General features: G+C 41.3%; 1 non-coding gene across 1 annotated transcript; it reads left to right on the forward strand.

Moving 5' to 3' along the window:
* The first annotated feature begins 1,536 nt into the window (after positions 1-1,536).
* Positions 1,537-1,618, forward strand: trnak-cuu (transfer RNA lysine (anticodon CUU)). Its single transcript has one exon. It is a non-coding gene; the product is annotated as a tRNA-Lys (tRNA).
* Positions 1,619-21,951: the final 20,333 nt, after the last annotated feature.

Raw genomic sequence — 21,951 nt, forward strand, 5'->3', positions numbered from 1 at the left:
ATGCTACAAAAGATGCGGGTATGGTCTCCGGAAAGGCATCTCTCAGGTAAAGTGGAAATTCTGGACTAGACTAGAATCAATGAGGGATGCTCAAAACTGTGGCAGGGTTTGAATGCCATAACCCCCTACGAAATTAAATCTTGTGACAAAGAGGACAGCAGAGCTTCACTTCCAAATGAGCTCCATGCCTTCTGTGCTCACTTTGACCAGCAGAACTGGGAGGAACCACTGCGCTCCCCCATGTCTCCTGATGATCCTTGGGTTTCAGTATCTGAAGATGACACGTGGGCTGCCTTTAAGAGAGCGAATCCAAGGAAAGCATCCGGTCCGGACGGAGTACTTGGCCAAGTACTGAAGACTTGTGCCAACCATCTAGCTCCTCAGCACAGGAGCATCGCAGGAATGTGTACCTATCCCTCTGCTCTACTAGCTTTAGACTTATGACTGTGTGTACAACTCCAACACCATATACAAGTTTGCTGATGACACTACAGTTGTCGGCAGTATTAGAAGGGGTGATGAATCAGCATACAGGTGGGTGATTAAAAACTTGGCGGAGTAGTGTAATAGCAACAACCTTTCACTCAATGTCAATAAGACCAAGGAACTGATTGTAGACTTCAGGAGAAGGAAACCAGAGGTCCATGAGCCAGTAATCATCAGAAGCTCAGACGTGGAGAAGGTCAGTAACTTCAAATTCCTGGGTGTCACTATCTCATAAGACCTGTCCTGGACCCATCATATAAATATTATTGTGAAGAAAGCGCGACTGTGCCCTTGCTTCCTCAGGAGTCTGCGGAGGTTCGGCATGTCATCAAAGACCTTGACATATGTGTGGTGGAAAGCGTGCTCACTGGCACACTTTGAGAACACCAATGCTTTGAGCAGAACATCCTACAAAAGGTACTGGAATCAGCCTAGTACATCATGGGTAAAACCTTCCCAGCCACTGAGTACATGTATATGAAAAATTGCCGTAGAAAAGCAGCATCCATCATCAAAGTTCCTCACCAACCTGGCCATGCACTTTTCTCATTCCTGCCATCAGGTAGAAGATGCAGGTGTCCCAGGACTCACACCACTAGGTTCAAGAACAATTGCTACCCCTCAGCCATCAGGCTCTTGAACAGAAGCAGAGAGCTACACTCATTTAAGGACCCTTATTTTGTTATTTCATGCTCATTATTTATTGCTATTTATTTATATTTGCATTTGCACAGTTTGTTTCCAATTTATATTTCCTGATTTTCACAGTTTACAGATAATATTCTGTAGATTTGCTAAGTGTGACGAAGGCCCGTCACATGACTATGGACGGCACATGGCGCACTCAGGTTTTTGTAACAGCAACCCACATGGTCATGGACTGTGGGAGGGAAAACCCATGAATTCCACAAGGAGGATATAGAGAGATCCCTTACAGAATGGTGCCGGAGTTAAACTCCAAACTCAGGAATTCCCTGAGCTGTAATAGCATTGTGCTAACCGCTATGATACTGTGGCTTTACATGGTAAGTTTGCTTTTGTTTCCCCTTCTCCAGGCTAGCTCAGTTGTTAGAGCATGGGACTCTTAATCCTAGGGTCGTGGGTTCGAGCCCCACGTTGGGTGCAGGTGGATGCCTCAGGTGTAGGCATCGGGGCAGTACTGGCTCAGGGAGAGCCAGGTGAGGAACGTCCTGTGTTATATCTAAGCAGGAAACTTCTGCCCCGTGAAACCCGGTACTCCACAATCGAGAAGGAGTGTCTAGCAATCAAGTGGGCATTGGACAGCCTCAGGTGCTACCTTCTAGGGAGGGAGTTTGACCTCCAGACGGACCACAGAGCCCTGACCTGGATCCAGACAATGAAGGACCGGAATGCCAGGGTGACTAGGTGGTACCTGGAGCTTCAACCTTTCAGGTTCTGTGTGCGACACAAAGCAGGCAAGGAGAACATCACAGCGGACTTTCTGTCAAGACTGCCAAACATTGCCGCTGCAGGAGAGGAGGGTGGTAATGTGACGAAGGCCCGTCACTGATTACAGACAGCACATGGCGCACTCGGTAAATCACCCATCCCCAGCAGTAATAATCACTGGGTCTGAAACAGAGCTGCTGCATGGAGCTGTCTCATATAGAGGCAGCAGCAACCTGCACAGGTGTGCTGATGGTGGAGGATACCATCTTTAATTGGATAATTGAGTTAATTAGCTTTTGGTTTATCTAGGAGGAGGGGCTTAGCAGTTATAAGCCTCAGGTTACGAAGGCTTTGGGGTTAGTTTTCTTTTGTGTTTAGTCTGAGGGTGGATATATATATATCGATTTTTTTTCCCAGTTTTTGTCTTGTTTTGAGGTAATTAAAAGCACCTCAATCTACTTTTGCGACTTAAGCCATCTTGTTATTTTTCTTAAACAATTGACCCACAGTTTTTTGTGACACTAGGTATGCCTGCAGAAAAAGAATCTCAGAGCTGGGTGGTGACATGTATGTACTCTGATAATAAATTTTACTTTGAACTTGAACTTTGAACTTTTATTCTCTGCACATTCAATCAGCTCCATCCCCTGTCCTAACAACTCATTTTACCACTTATCTACATACAGAAGCAAATTACAATGTCCGATTAACCTACCTACCCACAAACCTTTGGGACATGAGAGGAAATTGGAGCACCTGAAGAAAAGTTACAGTCAACAGGAGACGTTGAAAACACCAAAGATCAGGATCAAAACTGGGTCAATGGAACTGTGAGGAAGTGGCTCAATTAGCTCTGCCATCCTTAATTATGTAACTAATATGATATACAATTTTCACCTTACCTCCATCCTTTTGTCATCTATCCTTCAAGATGCAAAAGTAGACAGAGTGTTGGTCTTTTCATTGTCTTTTACACTATGTGTGGCCTCTTTCTAATGACAGGTACATCTGCACACTGACAGGTGAAAATTCTTGCAGGCATTTGCAATAATCACTTTCAGAATGTATTGTATGTGTGGAAGGTGGCTTTCAAAGGTTCAAAGATTCAAAAAACTTTATTGTCATTCTAACTGTACATCAGCTCTGCAGGGCAGAATGAGACAGCGTTTCCCAGGGGCAGTGCAATCATAACACAACAAACACAACACTAAATAATAAACATAACAATAAACAGTAAAACATGACAGCCTCATGTCAGTTAAAATCAAGTTATAAGTGTCCAGTGCAAGTTAAAAGTGTCCAAAGCAGAGTCAGGTTGAGCAGCTATTTAGCAGTCTGACTGCCTGTTGGAGAAATCCTACAAAAAGTACTGGAATCTAGCCCCACTCAAGATCCCACTACTCTGTTACTCATTTTGCAAGGATAATAAAATATCATCTGTACTGTGACAAGATGATGTACATCTGCAGGTCATGAGTACCACTTTTAACTTCTCTGATGGGATTTGATGACAATGTTCACTAGACAAGTCTATTGAAATTTCAAACGGTGTATCAAATGCTACATAGCCATCTTTCAACATAGAACAACCATGATCACAACAATCTAAAGCAGGGGTTCTCAACTTTTTTTTTTATGCCATGCACCCTTGCCATTAACTGAGAGGTCCATGGACTCCAGGTTGGGAGTCCCTGATCTAAAGGTTTATTAAATAAATGAAAGGTATACAAAATTATGAGGGGTATGAGGGGTATAGGGTAAATTGTGAGCAAGCTTTTTTCCACTGAGGTGGGTGGGACTACAGCTAGAGGTCATGGTTTAAGGGTGAAAGGTGAAAAGTTTAAGGGGAACATGAGGGGAACCTCCTTCACTCAAAGGATGGTGAGAATGTGGAACAAGTGGCCAGCGTAAATGGTGCATGCGAGCTTGATTTCAACATTTAAGAGAAGTTTGGATAGGTACATGGATGGTAGAGTTATGGAGAGATATGGTCCTTGTGCAGGTCAATGAGTGTAGGCAGCTTACATGGCGTGGCATGGACTAGATGGGCCAAAGGGCCTGTTTCTGTGCTGTACATCTCTATGACTCCATGGAGGGGAACAATTAGTAGGCCACAAAACCCACTACCCTGATCAAATAATTGTAACGCTTGGTATTATTACTCCTACACTTGTCAGAAGTTGGGACTGAAAGGAAGATCACATTATGTAACAGAATCAAACTAATTCATGGATCATTCGGTAATGTGTACCTACTTCCACACTAAAGGAGTAACCATTATGCAAACTACATGAACTAAAATGCTCACTAACCAAGAAAAAGTTTGTGTCGCCCATTGTCATCACTCACAACAGTATTCCCTGTTTTACTAAAACAGAAACCTAAACCTTTTAGTTGCTTTGCCCACGGAACTGCTGCCACTAGGTTTTAAAAGGGTCATTCACTCAAGTGTCATTGAATAAACAGCCTATGTCTTCAAGAATAAGTCAAGTCAAGTCAAGTCACCTTTTATTGTCATTTCAATCATAACTGCTGGTACAGTACACAGTAAAAACAAGACGTTTTTCAGGACCATGGTGCTACATGAAACAATACAAAAACTACACTGAACTACGTAAAACACCACAAAAACTACATTAGACTACAGACCTACCCAGGACTGCATAAAGTGCACAAAACAGTGCAGGCACTACAATAAATAATAAACAAGACAATAGGCACGGTAGAGGGCAGTAGGTTGGTGTCAGTCCAGGCTCTGGGTATTGGGGAGTCTGATGGCTCGGGGGAAGAAACTGTTACATAGTCTGGTCATGAGAGCCAGAATACTTCGATGCCTTTTGCCAGATGGCAGGAGGGAGAAGAGTTTATATGAGGGGTGCGTGGGGTCCTTCATAATGCTGTTTGCTTTGCGAATGCAACGTGTGGTGTAAATGTCTGAAATAGCGGGAAGAGAGACCCTGATGATCTTCTCAGCTGACCTCACTATCCGCTGCAGGGTCTTGCGATCCGAGATGGTGCAATTTCCAAACCAGGCAGTGATGCAGCTGCTCAGGATGCTCTCAATACAACCTCTGTAGAATGTGGGGAGGATGGGGCGTGGGAGATGGACTTTCTCAGCCTTCGCAGAAAGTAGAGACACTGCTGGGCTTTCTTTGCTATGGAGCTGGAGTTGAGGGACCAGGAGAGATTCTCCGCCAGGTGAACACCAAGAAATTTGGTGCTCTTAACGATCTCTAAGGAGGAGTCGTCGATGCTCAGCGGAGAGTAGTCGCTCCGTGTCCTCCTGAAGTCAACAACCATCTCTTTTGTTTTGTTCACATTCAGAGACAGGTTGTTGGCTCTGCACCAGTCCGTTAGCCGCTGCACCTCCTCTCTGTATGCTGATGCATTGTTCTTGCTGATGAGACCCACCACGGTCGAGTCATCGGTGAATTTGATGATGTGGTTCGAGTTGTGTGTTACAGCACAGTTGTGGGTCAGCAGAGTGAACAGCAGTGGACTGAGCACACAGCCCTGGGGGGCCCCCATGCTCAGTGTGATGGTGTCTGAGATGCTGCTTCCAATCCAGACTGACTGAGGTCTCCCAGTCAGGAAGTCTAGGATCCAGTTGCAGAGGGAGGTGTTCAGCTCAGCTTTCCAGTCAGATTCTGAGGAATGATTGTGTTGAATGCTGAACTGAAGTCTATGAGCAGCATTCGAACGTACGTGTCTTTTTTGTCCAGGTGGGTTAGGACCAGGTGGAGGGTGATGGCAATGGCGTCATCTGTTGAACAGTTGGGATAGTACGCGAACTGCAGGGGGTCCAGTAAATGCAGGGAGATGACTGAAATGTTTAGAATAAATTAATGTATTAGTAACACACAAACAAACAATAAACAATTTTTTAGCAAAATACAATGCATTAAAGCAATTTACATGGTCTGATTGGATATTTTCCACAGCATGAAATTTTAGCTGTTTAAATACTACCATGATCTGCAAGGAAAACAAAGACTTTACATTCACTAAATTACGGTATTATTCACAAGTTAGAAATATAAATAGACAATGCGATGTCTTCAATGTCATGAAATTCTATTATTTATCATATTCTTTCACCAAAACTATCTTGCTTTTACCATATTTCAGATATGATCTTTACGGATGGGAGGATTACTTACTAGGTCAAACAATTATATTTGAGGTGCTGGTGAAGGAAAGTAATAACAGGACAGTTTACGGTGATCAATTAGCTTACCCGGTACGTCTTTGGACTGTGGGAGGAAACCAGAGCACCCAGAAAAAACCCATGCATTCCACAGAGAGGACACATAAAGACTCCCTACAGAGGATGCTGGGATTGAACGCCGAACCCTGACGTTTCAAGCTGTAATAGCGTTGCGCTAATTGCTATGTTACTGTATGCCCCTTCACAAACAGAAATTGTGCTACCCTCATCATAGTCCTGTGATAACAGTAATGGATTAGTGGATTGTAGTGCCACCATTTCAACATACAACTGAAAAATGTATTGATTGCCTATGAAGAAGATAATTTGGCCAGATACTTCATATTGGGGTGGGGGGAGGGGGCTACTGCGCAGGATCAAAATAAGCTGCAGAGAGTTATAAAATTAATCAGTTCCATCATGGGTATTAGCCTCTGTACTATTCAAGACAGCGGTGCCTTAAAAAAGTGCCTTCCATCATCAAGGACCCCCACCACCAGGACATGACCTCTTCTCATTGTTACCATCAAGGAGGAAGGAGATACGGAAACTTAAAGGCACACACTTAGTGATTCAGGAACAGCCTCCTCCCCTCTGCCATCTGATTTCTAAATGGACATTGAACCTATGAACACTACCTCACTACTTTTTTAAAATTTCTGTTTTTGCATTATTTATCTTAATTTAACTATTTAATATACATACATATCATCATTATCATCAGGTGCCGTGCCCAGTTTGAGCTTTGACTGCCATGGTCCACACACTCCTGTTTTGGGTCAAGTGGATCAATTCATTGGTATTCATTTCCAGTTCTCTGGCTGCTGTCTCCATCATCATTTGTCTTTGTCTTCCTCTTGCTTTCTTCCCTTCAATCTTTCCCATAATTACCATGCATTCTAACTCCTCTTTCCTAATTACATGTCCAATGAAGTTACATTGCCTTTTCCTGATCTCAAACATTATTTCTCTTTTTGTATTTGCTCTGTTCATGACATCCTCGTTACTGACTGTAATTTATTTTTTCCTCTATATTTATCGTGTATTGCATTGTACTGCTGCTGTAAAGTTAACAAATTTCACGAGATATGTCAGTGATATTAAACCTGGTTCTGATTCGGCTTCTCTTGCTTTAACTAGAACAAGCTTGAAAGTGATCAAGACCCGTAATGCAATTATGTATCTTTACTACCCCTGATTGTTATATACACAAAATAAAGCATTAAAAGATCATGAAGCATCAAGTGTCATTTAACCTTGGTTGTTGTGGTTTAGATACCAGGTGACAAAGGTCCTTAAACTGTGTATCAAGTAGCTATCACTAAAGGATTAAGGGATTTGCAGTGAAAGATAATGCAGTTGCCAATCACTGACTTGTCTAGGGCGATGAACAGTGTACCTCAGGCATCTGAATATTCCAAGTAAGCAGATCAATATGTCCCTTTATGTTCAAGGCGAAAAAGTGAGACTTCTACACGTAAAATATAGCTCAAACTGCTTTACAACCAATGAAATATCTTGTACAGTATACGTATTCACTATGATAATGTTAGAAACACAGCAGGCAATTTGCACATAGTGAGGTCTGACAATGAGATAATGACCCAGATAAATTATTTCAACAGTGCCACATAGTTCTTAAACATCACTTAGAAAAAGAATTTCCATCTCTTTTTTGAACACTTGCAGAATCTTTTATGTTCCTCCAAGAGGGCCAACTGGATGTCAGTTGGTTGTCTCATCTGATTAATGACATCTTCAATGACGCAATACTCTTTCAGATCTGCACCAGATTGTCAGGCGAGATTTTATTTCAAATCTAACTCATGTGGCCAGAGTTGCACTAATCCACGTTGGTGGTTGGGGTTTTGCTCCTGAGTTCTTGCCCTTGTTTTAGAAACATTTAAAAATGCAGAATAGTTAAAATAATCCACAATACAGGAAATAATGGCATTGATTATACCAGGGGTGATTGACAAGTTCGTGGCCTAAGGTACAACGAGTCAATTTTAGAAAACCTAGCACACTTATTTTCAACATAGTCCCCTCCTACATTTACACACTTAGTCCAGCGGTCCTGGAGCATACGGATCCCTTCTTTGTAAAAGTGGTCCACAGCAGGGGTGATTGGTAAGTTTGTGGCCTAACGTAAAAACAGGTGAATTATTAACTTCAAACTTTCTGCATTATCACTCAAAGAGTTGAACTGCACGTGCGTGTAACGAGAGCGTCTTGGACCTCCAGATGGTCCACAGCAGGGGTGATTGATAAGTTCGTGGCCTACGGTAGAAGATGAGTTATACAGCTCTCGCTACATGCACGTGCAGTTCAACTCTTCCAGTGAAAATGCAGAAAGTTTGAAGTTTCTCCTCATCTCCTTCTACTTTAGGCCATGAACTTATCAATCATCCCTGCTGTGCACCACTTTCCAAGACGCCGACTTCTACAAAGAAGGGATCCGTATGCTCCAGGACCGTTGGACTAAGTGTGTAAATGTAGGAAAAATAAACATGCTAGGTTTTCTAAAATTGACACCTTCTACCTTAGGCCATGAACTTATCAATCACCCCTCATATGTTAGCTTGGAAGATAACTTCATCTGTTGCGGAGAAATTTCACCAGTGTTTTCACCACTAAAGGCTTTCAGACTTCTCGAGCACACATTGTAGCTGACTAATAAACACATTTTAGTGGATAAGACCGTGCATTTATGCCTTGATCATTTTCATTAAAATATAGAGACCCATTTTTTATTGTTCTAAAAAGTAATTTTCAAACATTTTCCATTGATTTCTATGGAGAACTAGGCTGAAGAAATGAGCATGGCTCTTGAAAGGAATAATCTATTCCAAAACAAACATTTAAAGGCCCCTTCAATTCCCATGCTGAGATAACAATCATTTGTAGTGCTTTTATTTGCCTCACCCATTCATGTACTTTAAACTGCGGGTTCTACCTTTGAGGAGTTTGGTTATAGAGATACTTTTTTTTTAACCTATAAATTGGAAGTAGTAGGACCATGTTACTGCAAGATATGAATTTCAATTTCAATTAAAAAACAAAGGAAAATGTATACATCCCTCTTGATCCCTCTAGATCTGATGCCTTGCCACAGAACAATGTCAGGCATCTGTAATGAAATGCAGACCTAGAAGGATTTTTATGATTTTGTGTCACCGTACGGACTCAATCAAGCAGTAGCCAAGCTTCCTTGTATTTAGAGAAAAAGAAGAAGAAAGCCCTTAACTCTGAGTGGAGTCATCAGGACGCCGTCATGATGGCGTTTTTTGAGCAAGCTTTGTTATTTTTACAAGGTGGAGTTGCTAGCTCGACACTCAACCCAGCACAGGTGGAAAGCGTGCAAGGGAGCCAGCTGGATTCAAACTTAGGATTCCTTGCACCAAATTCCAGCGCTGATGCCACTGCACTACCAGCCAGCTTCCTTGCATTTAGAAGTACTTTAAATTTTGTTAAAACTTTGCACAATTTAAGCTGACATGAGCAGGTGCCATGTTGAAGGCTCTGGTAATTGGAATGTGCAAAAAATTACTCTGCTTGAAATAATGGACAGTTGTCAATTGGGCCCAACCATAAGTGCCCACACCTTAATTAATAATATCAACCATTCCTCTAAACCCTTCTGCCTGATAGCTCCCTCAATCTTATCACAGATCTACTACTCTTTCCAATAGGTAACACTAAATAATTCCTCATTTGTTTCCCCAACCCCACCCACTGATCCCAACAGCCAATCAAGTCCTCTCCTGTTTCTTCTAATGACCCAGCTTGACTCCATGGGCTCTGGTCACCAATATCCCTCAACCATCGGGCCATGAGCCGGTGGGGATAATTCCACTCGCCCCATCTCTGTACTGTTCCCACAACATATTGACTCTCTTTCAAGGACTCCTCATCTTGTGTTCTCGATATTTATTGCTTATTTATTTATTATTATTTCTTTTTATCTTCTGTATTTGCACAGTTTGTTGTGTCTTGCACATTTGTTGTTTGTCCTTCTTGCTCAATGGTTCAATACTTCAATTTCATGTCAGAGAATGTATAGAGTACACAACCTGAAATCCTTATTCTTTTCAGACAGACACAAAACAGGAAAAAAAACAAAGAATGAATGACAGAAAAACGTTCAAATCCCAAAGCCTCCCTCCCCCTCCCACACACAAGCGGCACCAAAGCATTACCTCTCCCCCACTCCCCCTGCCCCCACTTCTTCTAGCAGAAAGCATCAGATCCTCCCCACGACCCACCAAGCAACAGCAAACCCCCAGAGACCATTATCTATAGACCATCAAAACTACTGTCCATCCTAACACCTTGACATCTCAACAGGCCCTCTCTCTCACTAATGAAGGACAGAGAGATATCGCTCCTCCCGCACACAAGCAGCAGCACAGCGTCAACTTTCCCCCTCCCCTCCCCCTCCCCTCCCCCTCCCCTCCCCCTTCCCCCATTTGTTCCATTGGGTGCGGTCTTTCATTGATCCTATTATGCTTCTTGAACTTAATGAGTATGCAACAAGAAAATGAATCTTGGGCTTGAATATGTACTTTGAGAATTAATTTACTTTGAACTTTGGAACTTTGAACTTTGATTAACATGCCTCAGCTCTCATTTGACACACCCACTCGCATCCCACCTTCTCCTCCAACACATACTCAGATCTACCAGATTGCCTCAATGTACTTCACAAAGGTGAAAAATGCAGCGGAAATGCTCATGACCTTAGAATATCCTTCAGTGATGCACAATATGTTTGCCCTTGTCTACTACTGAATTTTGCAGTGGCTAGTTTCAAACAAAATATTTATCATCTTGCTGTGTATTTCCCCATTGCGTTGCCTTTGCAGAAACCATTCAAGTTCAAGGCCATGATGTGTTTAACTTTAATTATAATATGGTTTACAAGAAGTAATTAGGAATACAAATGTCATTTGGATTCACACCAACAACCTGTACAAATTCTATTTTCCAACACCTAATCCCTCCTGCACTTTTTGGAACAGATGACGTGCTCTCACAGATGCTTTATCTGAGATCTCGATGTATATATTTAGGTGTAGTAACTATTTATATTTGAAATGTTAGAAATATTTCAGTCTTGTAGATAATCCCTTGCAAGATAGCTTTTAACATTTGCAGTGCTTATTGCAGAGGGGAAATCAAATGGTATTTATTGGGACATTTAATGAAATTGGCCCTCCAGTGTTACAGGTTTATCTCACGAGTACAAAAGTTAAATAAACCATAAACCCATTTCAATTACACGCTCACACTCAGCAGATCAGACAGCATCTATGGAGAGGAATAAACAGTCAACATTTCAGGCCGAGACCCTTTGTCAGGACTAATTTACTTTATCCCACTTTAAATTAGCTGAAGGTCACCATGGAGAATATGACCAAAACCATTCTCCTTGAATACAATCTGTGAGAACCTCTGATGAATGATGGCATTTTTTTTTGTGTTGCCACTGCCACTGATATATCACAGATTATGCTTGACTACTTTGAAAGTGCTTAACATGTGGAATGGCTTTGCAAGAAGTTAATGACCTTAGGACAGGGGTCCCTAACCTTTTTTGCACCGCGGACCGGTCTAATATTGACAATATTCTTGCGGACCTGCGGACCGGCCGACCGGTGAGGGGGGAGGGGTTGTTCAAGTAGGGCTAAACTCACCTCAATTGTCTTTTACAGTTAGGGTCACCAACTCTCTCACTCCCAAATAAGGGACAAAAGTAGCAGTCAAATCCCGGGACACTTTACCCCGGGAAAGCCTACAATGACCATGAAGCCTTGCACCTGTGTGCGCATGCATGACATGTGCATGTGATGTGCGCATGCGTGTACATGCCGATTTTTCCCCACAAATCGGTTTCGCCTTCATCTTCCCGACTATACTGTACATACATTATTTCTACTTTATATAGGCTGTGTATTTATCATATCATTCCTGCTTTTACTATATGTTTGTGTTATTTATTTTCGGTTTTTAATGTGTTATTTGGTATGATTTGTTAGGTTATTTTTGGGTCTGGGAATGTTCAGAAATTTTTCCCATGTAAATTAATGGTAATTGCTTCTTTGCTTTATGCCATTTCAGCATGAAAGGTTTCATAGGAATGCTCTACCTTAGCGGGGGAAATACAGGACAAGGGCGGTCCCGTATGGGACAAACCAATTTAGCTCAATATACGGGATGCCTCGGCAAATACGGGACAGTTAGCAACCCTATGTTCCAGTTCAACAGTGCGTGACAGGGAATGAGGAAAGGTGCAGCTGACTCATATCGTTTCCTCACGGCCTGGTAGCACATGCTTTGCGGCACAGTACCAGTCCGCGGCCCGGTGGTTGGGGACCGCTGCCTCAGGATAGTTGGGAACAAAAGAAAATTGACACCAGAACAAATATCAGCCCAAAAAAATGAGTCTCTGAGGCAGAATAAACAAAGGAATCCACTTACAGTAATAGATAAATAAGAAAAGTATTTTCTGATTTACAAACATTAGTTTGCATAAATTACAATTGGTGCTTTACCATAGTGACTATGCTTCAAAAGTACCTCATTAGTTGTAAAGCACTTTAGATGTCCACAGGGCATTATAGGTTACACATCAATGCTCTATCATTCAATTCTAGAATTCAGTGATGTACAATGTTTATCATTACTGATGTTTTTTAGTTTTGTGGAAAATGACAGGAAAAAACTTAGTAATGAAACTTTTGAAAGCTCATCAACCCTAATGCTTTTCCTATTTTCCTCCTTGTTATTTATACTGATAAAGTGTTTCCAAACACTTGTCAATGACATTTTATAACTAGTTTCTAAAAGGAACATAGGCATAGAAATTTATTCTTGCTCATTTGCACTGGTCCCTTTTATACCTCATTTCCTCTAGCAATTTGACTGTGCAAATGATTTCTATGTATCGCATTATGTTTTACATTTATTGCACTTCTGAAATATTTAATAGTTAGTGTCCATTAGTTCACACTAAAATCCTACATACAGTACTTTGATTTTATTTTCTTGGGTTCAATGTAAAGCTTCTGTGTCACAGTAAATATATCGTTTTCATATAGTATTTCAAATACTGTATGTCATGATTAAATTTGTTTAATTGGATGGAATATTGATTAATTTAAATATTAAACAATCTAACAATTTCTGTATCTTAAAGCAGCTTACATATATTATGATATCATTACTGTTGTATCATTCATTTTAGATAACTAATCCTAATGTACAAATTAAAAGGTTAAGGTGTTTTTTGTTTGCATTGTTACTTTCTTGAATATGGAGAATGTATCATTTGCACAGTTGTCACGATGAGACAGGACACAGACAAGGCTGGTTTTTGAGATTTTTAGATAAGGCAATAAGGACCTCCAAGGTTTTTGCTTACTTCCATCAATCTGTCATTCAATGGCTGTGGCTAGTGTCATTTATACAAGGAAGGAGGATGTGGATAGATCATTTTGCCTATGAGTTACTGGGAATGGGATTTTGTGCATTAAGTGATCTACTCCAAGTCAACAAGCTCGCTGGAAAATATGCTTTGCACATTGCCTCAGGCAGGTCAGACCAGACCTCATTGTTTGCAGCCTTCCTGATCAATGGCAAGCACTCTGCCTCAAGGGAACACACTTCCTGCACATTCTTTCTTGGATAAAGGCACTTCACTCTTACATTCTATTTTTACAAAAATGTTTGCTAAGTCTTTCTTTTTGAAAGAATGGAAGAAATAAAGTATGCAATTCATCATTGTCAAGTCAAAGTAATGCCAAGTTGACTATACGTTATTAGATGCTGTGGATACTAATTGGACAAAATCAGCCAAGCATCCTCCAGGTAGTCTCCGTATATAGGACTTTCGACAAAATACTTCTCGGACATAACAATTAAGGATTCTGTTTCCTGTCATTATTCTTGACAATTTTCTGTAAGTATTAATGAAGCCCTTTTATTTCTGGCAAGGAAGTTAACATCAAAAAGAGCGTGTGCTGGAGTTTCATAGAGTGGAGTGTAGAAATGGGCCACAGAAGAGGTGGTGGAATCCAATACAATCTCTGTTTTGAAGAGGTACTTAGACAGACACTTAAACAGGCCAGACACCGAAGTATACAGCACTAATGCAGGCAAATATGATGAGTGTAGGAGGGAAAAAGGTTCAGTACCGACAAGGCATGTCCAAGGGCCTGTTTCAATGTCGTACCTCCCTACAACTACAAATTTGCTGCTTTTCTCCTATACCACTTCATTCGCCCTTCAGCAGCAGGAGTTGCATGCAACTTGAATAAATAAGAAATATTTTAACAATACTTGAAGCCAAGTCTATGCAGCAGCTGCAAATGATACAATGCTGTGCAAAATTCTTAGGTACATCTATATAGCCAGGGCACCTAACACTTTTGCATAGTACTGTAGTAATTTTATGTATTGCACTGTACTGCTGATGCAAAAATAAAATCAAATTTCATTACACATGCGCAGACATCCCACCTCTCCTGGAAGTTCCGGGAGTCTCCCGCATATTAATAGTGGCTCCCTGATGCCCGCAAATTATATACAATATCCCGGAAATCAATTTTTTTGAGAGCAAGTGAGCGAGAGCGCGAGAGAGAAAGCAAAAGAGAAAGCGCGAGAGCGACCATGAGAAAGAGCACACGTGCACGAAAGAGAGAGAGAGAGAGAGCACAAGCAAGTGAGAGCGCGCGTGAGACAGCTAGAGAGAAAGCAAGTGAAAATGACCACGAGAGAGAGAGAGAGAGAAAGAGAGAGCAAACGAGCGACAACGCACCATGGGAGAGGGTTCCAAAAAAAATATAAAATGTACTTCACCCCAGACTACCCTAAATTGTACCCCTGCCTAATAGGGGTCAAAAATATTGACTGTGTTGCTCACTTCGCTGTTTGCAACAGTGACTTTTCTATTGCCCATGGTGGGTTAAGACTGTAAAAACACGTTGAGGTGAGTTTAAGAGGTGTGATTCGTTCATTAGCATAGCTATCGTTATTTAAACTAACTGGCTAGCTGCTAACGAGCTACCTTATTGCAAACATCCCACCTCTCCCGTAAATTCCGGTAGTCTCCCGCAAATTGATGCTGCTACCTCCCTGAAATGAGTTTTTGCAGGGTGGGATATCTGCATGCGAGTGATGATAAATCTGATACTGATATGGGTCTCTATTGTGGACTGAGAGTGGGAAGGGGACAGAGAGATGAAAGGGAGCAGGAAGCATGAGGGAGAATCAGAATCAGGTTTTATATCATCGGCATTTGTTGTGAGATTTGTTAGCTTTGTGGCAGCAGTATAATGCAATACATGATATTATATGTAACCCCCTGGCCACCCTCAGGGTCGCTCGGCTCACTGTCTCAAAAGGGAAACAGCCCTCGGCCCCGCCAAAATGGGGAATCAGTTAGTGTGGATGCTGTGTGATGTACCCCACCCTGCCCAAATAACAGACAATACACCAGATACGATTAAATGATTTACAGTTTATAGATATTACTGGAACTGTATAATTAATAGAGAATAAAATATAAAAGGAAAATAAAAGGCGCCACACTTATCAAAGTTCAATCTCTTCATGCACAGTTGGAGCTCAAGACCCTTCTTCTTCACCCTGCGACCCCTCGGATCACCTCGACTGGCCGCCTGGGACCAACAACTGTGGTCGATCAGACGCTCCACACGAGTCCGTCTCCGTCTCCTCGCCGAACGCCCTCCTCGGGGTCCGACCCTGTTAGCGGACATCACAGCACCTGGTCCATTCTCTGTCTCGCTCTCCCGCCTTCTCCTCAAAATCCCGCGCACACAGTATCTTCAAATACACCAAAAACATAATAACTATCCCAATTGGTTCATAACATCTTCTTATCAGTAACGTGATTCAACAAACTGCTAGCAGGAAGAACTTTCTCAGCGTTTAACATAACAAAGAAGCATTCCCAAGTATAACATAACAAAGAAGCCATTTTAATTAGCATTACTAACATAAGAGATGAAACCCCCTTACATATAGAAGAAAAACCAAATTACAGTAAGTATATATGTATCTAAAATAGTTAAATTAAATAAGTAGTGTAAAAACAGAAATAAAAAGTCGTGAGGTACTAAAGTCTTAGGCACCCTAGTTATATATACTGTATGTGCCTGGGACTTTTGCATAGTACTGTGCATTCAAGTATCATTCCCTCACTACTGCGCCATAAAATTGTTGTGCCATGCCAATGGCTTTTGGGACCGCCCAGAGAAGGAAGCCATTGAAATAAGACTAGAGAATAAGAACTTCAAGAAAAATGAAGGTCTCTCTCTGAGTAAGAACTGGGAGCTGTAGGAGGCAGCAATGCCAAGTAGGAAACATCTTCCTGTAAATCTCATTGAATACAATTTTAAACAAGGTGGGACAGTAGAAACCTGATTGATTGAAGTCTAACCAACCAGGAGGGACGGGCAACAGGAGTCGAGTATATATACCACCAGGCCAGACGTGCCTAGGCATCATTCCTGCCAAAGATGGTAAAGTCTATTTTGGAAACGTCAGCTAAACGTCACCTGGGTCCAGCTGGGAGCCCGAGAAGTGCTTATGCGTCTTATAATAGATACTTCCAGCTTTACATAACTGCCTTCTACCTACCTCACAACCAGTAACTTGCATATGACATGTGAAATAGGTGTAATAATGAAAAGTATGCAGATAATTGGATCATAGCAGGTTTAAAAAACAAGCGTCAGTCAAAGTAACTTTATTATCAAAGTATGTATATGTCACCATGCACAACCCTGAGATTCATTTCCTTGCAGGCATTCACAGTAGAGCAAAGAAATATAACAGAATCAAAGAAAAGCTGCACACAAAGACTGACAAATAATTAATGTGAAAAAGATGATAAGCTGTCCAAATACAATAAATAAATAAATGTGTGGTCAATCAGTCTGCGTTGGTGATATAATTTCAACAATGGGGATTCCTCAAATGGGATTTTAAAAATATACTCTTATACTCACCAGAGGGGGCAGGCTCATGGGAAACCACAACAACATTCTTGGCAGAATTAAATCTAGTAGTAGGGATGAATGATTTCTTCAGTACGTAATGCAATTCTTAAAGAACATCTCCAATGGTTTCAGATAGATACCCTTGCAGTCTCACGAAGATAATTTTAAATTTGTGGACAGCAGGATTCTGCCAATTTCAGATTAGATAAGGAACTCGCAGGACTTCATTTGTCAGCTTGCCCAGTTTCCTCCAGGTATGTAGGTTAAAGTCATTCATTTTCCAAAGCACACAGCGTTTCTTTGGTATTGCATTTTGAACTGACTTCCAAAGACTTGGAGAATAGTCTTGATGTGTGTCCTGATATTAATTTAGAGTTATGGAACCGTACAGCACAGAAACAGGCCCTTTGACATGCCATGCCCATGTTGTTCCTTGCTTTAATTATAAATATATATATTTCTTCACAAGTTCATCAGAATGTTTGAATAGTGACAAAAAGTAATGCAATTGGATATGTTTATAAAGTGCCCAGAGTACTTTTAAAGGCTAGATTTCAAAACATGATTAGGATAAGTGGTATCAAATCCCAAGCACTGAAACCTCCTAGAAGACTGTATGTCACTGATCTCACACTCTTCCACCCTTAAGTCAGGTCAGGACAGGCACAGAGCTGCTGCATATTGCAAAATTTTCATTGTAGAGCTTTGCACCAATGCAACTGTGACAGCTTAAGAGCTGTCAGAATGCACAAATGTTTGAAAAAAATATAAAATTAAACCAAGGATTGATGGAAGTAATGAAATGGGCAGAGTGCAAACTCAGTATTTTAATTTAGATATTTCCCACTATACATGTGTTATACTTTGACAATAATATAACAAAACAAAATAGCTACTCCTGATGTAGGAGAGAGATTGGATACGTGGGTGGGTTATATTGGAACATAATATATTCCAACCAATTCAGAGACAAAAAATATCTGATCTAAGTAGTGAAGAATTCCCATAAGTGTCCATGCCCATGAGTTAAGCTGCAATATTCAAAAGTGAATATTTATCCTTTGCAAGCATAAGTTTTTCCTAAGCTATGGACCTTCCATTAAAATTGTGCTGACCAAATCAGATAAAGTTGGTAACTGCTCCAAGATATTCAATCAAATTTTAAGTGATTTAAATCCCTCCGGTTTTTAAAGAGTGAGTGACAGCTTCTAATTCAGGATCTGATCAGTACATTGTCTCCAAGTAGTGCTTTGTACAATGTGCCCTAGGTTGGTACACATTGGACCAGCTTTTAATTACACTGCTGCTGGCAACTAGGTGTGTGTTATTACTGACTTCTCACATTACACCAATTACACTTCTCTATTTGACAAGGTTATTAGCATCTAATTAGCACTTGTCAGTTTAAATCTAGATGCTTTTTCAAGTAAAATTAAAATGCAAAGAGCTATAAGGAAGATTAAAATAACCAAATTTTCTGTTTAAGTTAAACATACAAAACTGAATCTGGTCAAGTTCAAACACATAGGGTAGCCTCAGAGGGTGTGGAATGCATATGGAGATATGTTGCACAAAAATTTATGCATTTTAAAATTATAATAAATATCATGATGGGCTTCTAATGAACTTGAATAGTTTATGCCCTTGGGTAAAGCAAACTAACTGATTCATGAAACCAGAAAATCTCTTCCAGTTAGTCAGAGATGCATTAGTCATAGACTTAGATGTAAGAACACTAAGAGCTTTCCCTCCACCTACATGTTGGATGTGAACATCAGAGAGAAAAAGATGAAGACTGGTGAGTCAAAGCAACAGCGAGATCACAGCATACCTTTCAACATGTTCTGCTTTCTTGGGTGGGCTTCTGGATCAAGCAGTTGACCAGAAGGTCACAAGTTCATGTTCCTGTCACTCGAACATCCTCTGTTGAACAAACGCATCAATTTTTATCCTGAGTGTTCAGTAAAATGGAGGACATTCTTCTCAGATGCATGTAATGTACAATACTATGCAGAAATCTCTTAGGCACATATATATATCTAGGATGCCTTAGACTTTTGCACAGTACTGTAGTAATTTTATGTATTACACTGTACTGATGCAGCAAAAAAAACATATTTCATGACATACGTGAGTGATGATAAACCTGATTCTGATATGAGTCTCAATTGTGGACTGAGAGTGGGAAGGGGCTAGAGGGAGGGGAATCATGGTTGGAAAAGGGGAAGTGAGAGAGGAGGGAACAGGAAGCACCAGTGAGACATTCTGTACTGATTAATAAGCCAATTGTTTGGAATTAAATGACCTTGTCTGGTGTCTCCGGGCTGGATGCGTCTGCACCTGTACGAAGCCTGTGCCTGGCCACGCTCTGACACCTGTCCCACACCCCTCCCACAATGCTCCATTCTTTCCATTCCCAAGATCCTTTACTCCCTCCTGCTTTACAAACTCACTGTGCTGTCCATGTTGACAAATACAGTACTGGACAAAGGACTTAAGCATCTTAGCTATCTATCCATATACTGTACTGTATATGCCTAAGACTTTTACACAGCACTGTAAAAGCTAATGCCACCACTTTATTCTGCTTGAACCACTACCGGATTTCAGCCTTTCTCCTTAGCTTAATACAGCAAGATCAACATCCTTTCAGAGAATAATGCAGGTTACTGCCAGCTGGAATGAATAATAGACAGAAGAGACTGTGTGTGTTGTGTATAGCCTTAATGCACTTGTCCATCGATATGAATTTTTAAAAATGTGATTAGCACTTCCTTACTGCATACATTGAGTTACTCGTTAACTCCCTTCATATAATACGCATAAGAAAATCACACCCGTGATGTCACAAGTAATATGCGATTCCAATTTGCACTACTGTTTTGCGTTCCAGCCCATTACATTCAAAGGTTCAAGGGTTCATTTATTATCAAAGTATACAACTCGAAATTCTTCCTTGTAGCCATGAAACCAAGAAAGTAAAGAAAAGAAAGGCAGCACGATAATTAAACCCCTCAAAAAAAACCTTTCGGCACAAAAAAATGAACAGAATGGAATAGGCTCAAATCCCTTCTCCTGCACAAAAAAAAATGAACAAAACTGGAACAGGCACATCGATCCCCAAATCCCACTCCCTGAACAAAAAAAAACAAGAATGACCGGGCAAAAAACATAGAATATAAAAACTGTAAGACTGAAAAAAAAGTCTATAGTCCAAGTCCATATCCAAAATGCAGAAAAACCTGGGGAACACTTTCTGAGGCCAGTGGGACCTCTCCATAGCAGATCGATCAAAAGACAGGCAGCTGGCCCTCATCCTGCATACTCGCCTTGACGGTTCAATCTCACTCAATGCTTGCTTTAATCAGTGAAGGAGGGAGGGGAAGATGGTGGCGCGACGCAGCATGCGCGGCCGCTCCGGAATGATATTTTTATTTGTTAAGTAGGGTACCGTGCACAATCCTGATTTGATGGAGCCAGACATGAGAAGCACGGAGGAAGATCTGGAGAAACTTCTGAAATGCCCGCTTTGCTGCTGCTGCTACTGTGCGATTGAGAATCTCCGGAGGGGAAGGCCCCGAATCCTTGGCTTTGCCTGGTGCTTGGCGGCCGGGTCTGGGGTCAAAGCGCTCAGCAGAGATGGTGCTCAGTGCTCAGTGTCGGAGGGCTGGTCGGAGGCTCGAAGTTTTCAGACAGACTCAAGAGTCAGCTGTGGTTGGATACTTCCAGGGTGCTGCATCAGCAAGTTTGCGGCGCCGGAGGTTCATGGCAGGAAGAGTTTTCTTCCTTCTATCGTCTGCGTGAGATGATGGAACTTTCGAGAGACTTTGAGACTTTTTTTTTACCGTGCCCATGGTCTATTCTTTATCAAATTACAGTATTGCTTTGCACTGTTGTAACTATATGTGGCTATCTGGTTTTTGTCAGTTTTTCAGGCTTGGTCTGTCTTGTGTTTCTGTGATATCATACTGGAGGAACATTGTATCATTTCTTAATGTATGCATTACTAAATGACAATAAAAGAGGACTGCATGTCCTCATAATCTAATCTAATCTAATGGAAGCTTTAATCAGTGAATCCTTGCTTTGAGGAAATGTCATCTCCACAGATGCTGCCTGGCCGGCAAAAGATTTTTTAAATTCCTATTATGTGTCAGTATTATCCAGAATAAGAATCAGGTTTATTATCACTGTCTAATACAGTATGATGTAAAATTTGTTGTCTGCTGCACACTCGCCCTGACAAAAATGTAGCTCTAGGACACTAGTCTGAACTGGGCTATTCATCCAGAAGACCTAGTCTCTCTTTAGAGACCTCCGGTAAGATGACAGAGGAGGTCATCTCAAGAAGATCCGGTGTGTGAACACCTTGGAGTAATGACACACTGCTCACCGCAAGTTGTGTTTTTAATGGTGAAGTGCAGAACCTTCAATTACTAAGGGACGCCACTGCCATTGTGATTGCTGCTGCTTGCATCCCTTCATCCCCAAGCCGCTGCTGAGAAGTACTGTAGGAGCTCTCTGGTGCCATCTGTGACCTTGAAGCTTTCACACTGATGCTTCATTGTTGATGGTGATTTGAGTCATGACAATGGAAAGTCAGCCCTGCCAAAGTTCTACCAACATGTCAACTTTGCAACCAGAGGAGAGAATATATTAGACCTTGCCTATACCAATGTTTGTGGGGCCTATAAAGTTACACCCCCACCCCACCTTCACCTGGATACTCAGAGCATATACCCATTTTGCTAATCTCTGCATACAAAGCACTGGTTAAACAAGTCAAACCAGTTTCTAGGGAGATCAGGACATGCCACCTCAGTG

Source organism: Mobula birostris, chromosome 21 (genome assembly GCF_030028105.1).
Source record: "Mobula birostris isolate sMobBir1 chromosome 21, sMobBir1.hap1, whole genome shotgun sequence".
NCBI classification, from domain to species: Eukaryota; Metazoa; Chordata; class Chondrichthyes; order Myliobatiformes; family Myliobatidae; genus Mobula; species Mobula birostris.